Source organism: Haliotis rufescens, unplaced genomic scaffold (assembly GCF_023055435.1).
Source record: "Haliotis rufescens isolate VD_foot unplaced genomic scaffold, xgHalRufe1.0.p SCAF_14, whole genome shotgun sequence".
In the NCBI taxonomy this organism is placed as follows: Eukaryota; Metazoa; Mollusca; class Gastropoda; order Lepetellida; family Haliotidae; genus Haliotis; species Haliotis rufescens.
The window spans coordinates 13501714-13508242 of NW_025963824.1; positions in this window are offsets into that span (position 1 = coordinate 13501714).

Consider the following 6529-nt stretch of genomic DNA (forward strand, 5'->3'; position numbering starts at 1 on the left):
ATCCATTCCCCACCCACTCACTCACTCTCCCACTCACTCCCACCGATCCATCCATTCCCAAACCCACTCACTCACTCACTCACTCACTTCCACCGATCCATCCATTCCCCACCCACTCACTCACTCACTTCCACCGACCCATCCATTCCCCACCCACTCACTCACCCACTCACTTCCACCGACCCATCCATTCCCCACCCACTAACTCACTCACTCACTTCCACCGACCCATCCATTCCCCACCCACTCACTCACTCACTCACTCACTCCTACCGACCCATCCATTCCCCACTCACTCACTCATTCACCCACTCACTCACTCACCCACTCACTCCCACCGACCCATCCATTCCCACCCACTCACTCACTCTCCCACTCACTCCCACCGATCCATCCATTCCCCACCCACTCACTCACTCTCCCATTCACTCCCACCGATCCATCCATTCCCCACCCACTCACTCACTCTCCCACTCACTCCCACCGATCCATCCATTCCCCACCCACTCACTCACTCACCCACTCTCTTCCACCGACCCATCAATTCCCCACCCACTCACTCCTACCGACCCATCCATTCCCCACTCACTCACTCATTCACCCACTCACTCACTCACCCACTCACTCCCACCGACCCATCCATTCCCCACCCACTCACTCACTCTCCCACTCACTCCCACCGATCCATCCATTCCCCACCCACTCACTCACTCTCCCACTCACTTCCACCGACCCATCCATTCCCCACCCACTCACTCACTCACTTCCACCGACCCATCCATTCCCCACCCACTCACTCACTCACTTCCACCGACCCATCAATTCCCCACCCACTCACTCACTCACCCACTCACTCCCACCGATCCATCCATTCCCCACCCACTCACTGACTCACTGACTCACTTCCACCGACCCATCCATTCCCCACCCACTCACTCACTCACTGACTCACTTCCACCGACCCATCCATTCCCCACCCACTCACCAGCTCACCCACTCACTCCCACCGACCCATCCATTCCCCACCCACTCACTCACTCACTCACTCTCTTCCACCGACCCATCCATTCCCCACCCACTCACTCACTCACCCACCGATCCATCCATTCCCCACCCACTCACTCACTTCCACCGACCCATCCATTCCCCACCCACTCACTCACCCACTTACTCACTCACTCACTCACTCACTTCCACCGACCCATCCATTCCCCACCTTCTCACTCACTCACCCACCCACTCACTCACTCGCTCACTTCCAACGACCCATCCATACGATGACATGCGTCAACCAAGTCAGCGAGCCTGACCACCCGATCCCGTTAGTCGCCTTTTACGAGAAGCACCTTTTACAGCAAGTATTGAGAGAGTGAAAAGGGCATATCCTTCCATTGTTTTAAGCCGATGTTTGTTTGTTGTTTAACACCGCACTCAGATATATTCCAGCTATATGACAGCGGCTTGTATATAATAAATTTTGGACCACGCACTCCAATGACTGACATCATGAGCATCTATCTACGCAATGCATTGGGATACGATGACATGCACCCACGGAGTCGACCGAGCCTGCTAGTTGCCTCTTTCGACAAGCATGGGTTGTTGAAGACCTGTTCTGCCCCGGATCTTCACGGGGTATAAAAACATACTCAGCTTGAAGTGGAAAAAACTGACATGCTGTCAAAATGAAAGCTTCCTATAGAAACACGTCAAAATTCGCAGAATTATAGCAACATATTTCAGAATGTTATGAACTTGTGCAGTTGTTGTTTCACGTTGGAATCTATCGCGTAGATGTGACGTCACCATGTACCGAGCTTGTCTATCTGACGTCACGCGCGACCACCTCCGTGGTCTAGTGGTAGAGCGTCCGCCCGGAGAGCGAAAGGTCTGGGGTTCGATCCCCGGCCGCGTCATACCAAAAGACGTTAAAAGATGGTACTTGTTGTTTCCCTGTCTGGCGCTCGGCATTAAGGGGCTAAAACAATTTAAGGACTGGTCGGCTCGGAGTCAGTATACTGTGTCTGAGTGGGGTATTCATGTTAAACTGCGGCATGGTATCTCAGTGGGCTAGCACTATAAATCGGCATCAGTCCTGACTAGTACAAGCAGCCACACACACACACACACACACACACACGTGCATGCACGTCGCTATATAAATGCAATAATCTTGGACGCGACGTCAAACCCAATTTCACCTCACCTGACGTCACGCGCAGTTGGTCGCATCGTAAACGATCACCTGGGGCGCATTGCAAGCAACGAATCGCTATGAGTAAGCATACAAGGGTCTGCAACAGTTCGAAGCGCTTGCGCACTCTTCCAAAATGGCGGCGCATATACCGCTTGGTTTCCTTGCCCTAATGAAGAACGAAATAGAAGAGGCTCAATGACGAGCTGATGGAATTTATGACTACTTGGAAGATGTGGAGCAGACTGAGGATAATGGGGTGTTAGCTGCCTTTGCTTATTTCCCATTTGATCCAATCAAGAATGTCTTGCTCCGCTTTCAAACTCAGCCGCCATTTTGGTTTGAAAACGAAGCGACCTCGGCCATTGGTGCGATTGCAAGTGGCTGAAAGTTCGCGCCCCTTTGTTAGGCGAACCGCTGTGCATCGCTTGCAAGCGATTGGCGCTGTGCGACGGAGCCCTTGTCTATCTGAGGGCACGTATGGCAAGCGTTTTCACATTTATTACGGAATAACAGATATCTTCAATTGTTTAAAGATATCCTGAATTGAATTGAAGATATCTTGAATGGAATTGAAGATATCTTAAATACAGATAATTGTAGATATCTGCAATAAAATTTAAGATATCACGAAATGAATTAAGGATGTGGTGAACGTATTACTGATATCTTGAAAAGAATTGCTGATATCTTAAATTCGATTATTGATATCAAAATATGATTTAGAGATATCAAAATGTCATGTTTTGTTATGATGTCAGTAATTCAGTTCCTGATATCTTGAAACTAAATACAGATATCAATAATTTATAATTGATATCTTCAATTGTTGCTATTATTAAAGACGTTTCTTTAATAATGTTACTTAAATTAGATAACTGATATCAATAATTGATATAAAGATATCATCAAAATTATTAATGATATTTTTAATTGGATTTTTGATATCAGTAACGGTCGGAATTAATTATATCTTGAATTGAATTAAAGATATCTCTAATTGAATTAAAGATATCTAAAACAAATTAATGATAACTTATTTCAAGATATCTTGAATTGAATTTAAGATATCTTGAATTTTTTCTAATATATTTATGTACAGTAGGATGGTAATTGTTTAATGATATCTTAAATACATTTAGAGATATCACAAACTAATTTGTTGATATCACCGTAACATTTTAATATATCAGTAATTGTATTATGGATATCAGAAATGAACTTAAGATATCTTTAATTATTTTTTGATATCTTAAAAACATTATTAATATCTTTAAATAAAATACCGATATCTTTAAAACAATTGAAGATATCTGTAATTCTGTAATAAATGTGAAAACGGCTTGCCATAGGCACGCGCAGTTGGTCGCATCGTAGACGATCACCTGCATTGTTGGTCAACTGATGACGTTCGTGAAGCCTGTAATTTGCAGAATGATGGACACCAAGGTGTCTGGCATCTCGTGGCATGCTCCATATTCAGCTTCAGTGAGACAGACTGCTCCCATCCTGTTTTTCCCGAGTTAGACGGGACATGGCGTTTTTGTGTCAAAACTTAAAATCAAACTACAAAACCAACAGCTGTTATTTGAGCCCGGATGACGAGGTGTCCATTGAATCATTTGAAACCTTCGCACACCTCCAGGTAATAGAGAGCGGTCCACGTCTTATGTTTGTCAACAGAAGCTCGTGCAATTATTGCAAGTAGTGGTTTGGTGAATGTTATCATGTGAAATAAAAGGGATTTTTTTCTTATTAAAAATGTAATTCATTTTATAATTTTACATCACCTCTGTTTGGCGATAGAACACCTTCGCGTTTCTTTTGGTGGTGAGAATACAGTAAACTACGGTTATAACGAACTCAAAGGGACTACTAATTTCAGTTCGTTATAACCGTAGTTCGTTATAAACATATATACAGCATAACTACAGCAAATAGTCGGGACCAAAAAGTAAGTTCGTTATATTCGTCAGTTCGTTATAAGCGTGTTCGTTTAAACCGTAGTTTACTGTAAATGTAATCAAGGTCTCAACTAACCTTCAACAAGTATCAAGGGGGTTTTATGCATTCGGAACACACAGAGGAAGCGGGAAAACATGTTTAATACTTTTTTAAATTCATACTGACACAGCAACTGCTTCCTGTTTCCCTTAGGCGGCCATTTTGTATGACGCTTTCATAAGGCCTGGGTTTATTGATTCTTTCTCTCAAATTTGAAGTCGCGGTTGTTGAAAAATAACACACTTTCAAAAATAATTGTCTTTTGTGTAAGCATATGTTCGGTAGGTATTAAAAAAATAATAATTCAGTGTCATGATGGCCAAGATCTTGAACAATATTATTTAAACATGCTGTCTAGGTGAGTTTAATGCATAATAGTGTCGGGACATGCATGGACACAATTTGAGGGGACCCGGGCTATTGCAAGAATTAGTCACAAACACTCTATATTTTAAAAGGCTGAATTAATTTAATAGTCATCGGGTTGTACGGCTCGGTGAGCAGGTTTATCGATTGCGATCGAGTCGTCACATACCCAGACGACGTAGGGCGTTGCTCATTATATCGATCACTGGTTTGTTTGGCTTGTAGCTGGAATATTGCTGCGTGCAGCGTTAATTTTTTAAACATCAAACAATCGTAAAGAAAATTTTAAAAAAATATATATATATATATCTATCCTTAATCGACCGATCTGAAACTCAGATGTCTTGCTTAAAAAAAAAATATATCCATCATAACAGCTAAGGAAATGTTATCTGTAACAATTCACTTTGCGGCACAATTTTGCATTGATAGAGTCAAGATCTAAACGAAAGACCGAATGACCTGTATTCGCGCATGTAATCGTTGCCATGTTTACATTTTAACGATTAGCATTTCCGCTGCAGGAGCGCTGGGGGCTTACGAAATGTTGTAATACTCCCAATTTAAGGACCTCCGGGGTTGAAAATGATATTTTAAACGCTGCTCCCGACGGCCGCTAGCGGAGTGTCGCACAACCCTAGTTACACACTGTCGATTTCCCTGCGTCTGAATGTCAAATTGACATGGCCTTTAACTTCGTTTGTTTCAGACTCCGGCCCTGTGTCGATTGCAAGGGGAGGTTTTTCTCATTTTTAAAAAAAACTACTGGTGCATTTACTTTTCGAACACGTTAAAAGTTCTAGGACATGGTGATCGCATTCGTAGATACGCATGTCCGTTGTTCACTACTTAGGCAGTGGACCGAAAATATTTTTACTCTAGAGTAAGCGGCCTTTCGCCTTGCCGGGCACTTGTTTACACTCCCACAGTGCAATGCTACTCTCGTGACGGGTAGTTACAACTATATGCTGTTGACTTCGGTCGTCTACTGGCCGATGTCTGAAAAATTGACAGTGTTTCTTAGATAAATGAATAGCATGTGAATGAATTACTACTTTTATATGAGACATATGTACATTATAAACTTTGAATGATATTGACTATGCATGATAGAGAGATAATTACTTTGGCATTAATATGAGATATAATTTTATGTCATAATTGATCACGGTCTTTAAATGCACGTTTCCTCGTCCAACAGCTACATACACCACTTTGCAAAATAACATTAATTCATTAATTCAATAATTCATCGTCCGTCAGTCGTCCATTCATTCATTCATTCATTCATTCATTCATTCATTCACTCACTCATTGTCAGTCAGTCAGTCACTCGATCGTCCGTCATTCATTCATTCATTCATTCATTCATTCATCCATTCATCCATCCATCATTCATTCATTCATTCATTTACCCGTGAAGATCCGGGTTAGAAGAGGTCTTCAGCAACCCATGCTTGCTATAAAAGGCGACTATGGTTTTCGTTAGAAGCGACGAACGGGATCGGGTGGTCAGACTCCTTGACTTGGTTCATGCATGTCATCATATCCCAAATGCATGGATCGATGCTCATGATGTCAATCACTGGACTGTCTGGACCAGACTCGATTATTTACAGCTAGACCGCCGTCATATAGCTGGAATATTGCTGAGTGCGGCGTTAAAAAAAATATTTAAAAAAAAATAAAAAATCATTGCCCGTCAGACAATTGGTCGGTCCGTCCGTCGGTCATTCATTCATTCATTCATTCATTCATTCATTCATTCATTCAAGCGTCAAGGGGGGCACGGGTGGCCCAGTCGTCTAAGGCGCCGCGATTCGCTGTGCAGAGTTGCGTCCCTTGGGCACGCCAAAAACCTATGATTGTGGGTTCGAGTCCCGGTCCGCCCCGATTATGTTTCTAGGTTTGTCAGCACCATACCCGTGCTCGTGGGTTTCACCAAAGTGGTAAACGTCTTAGACC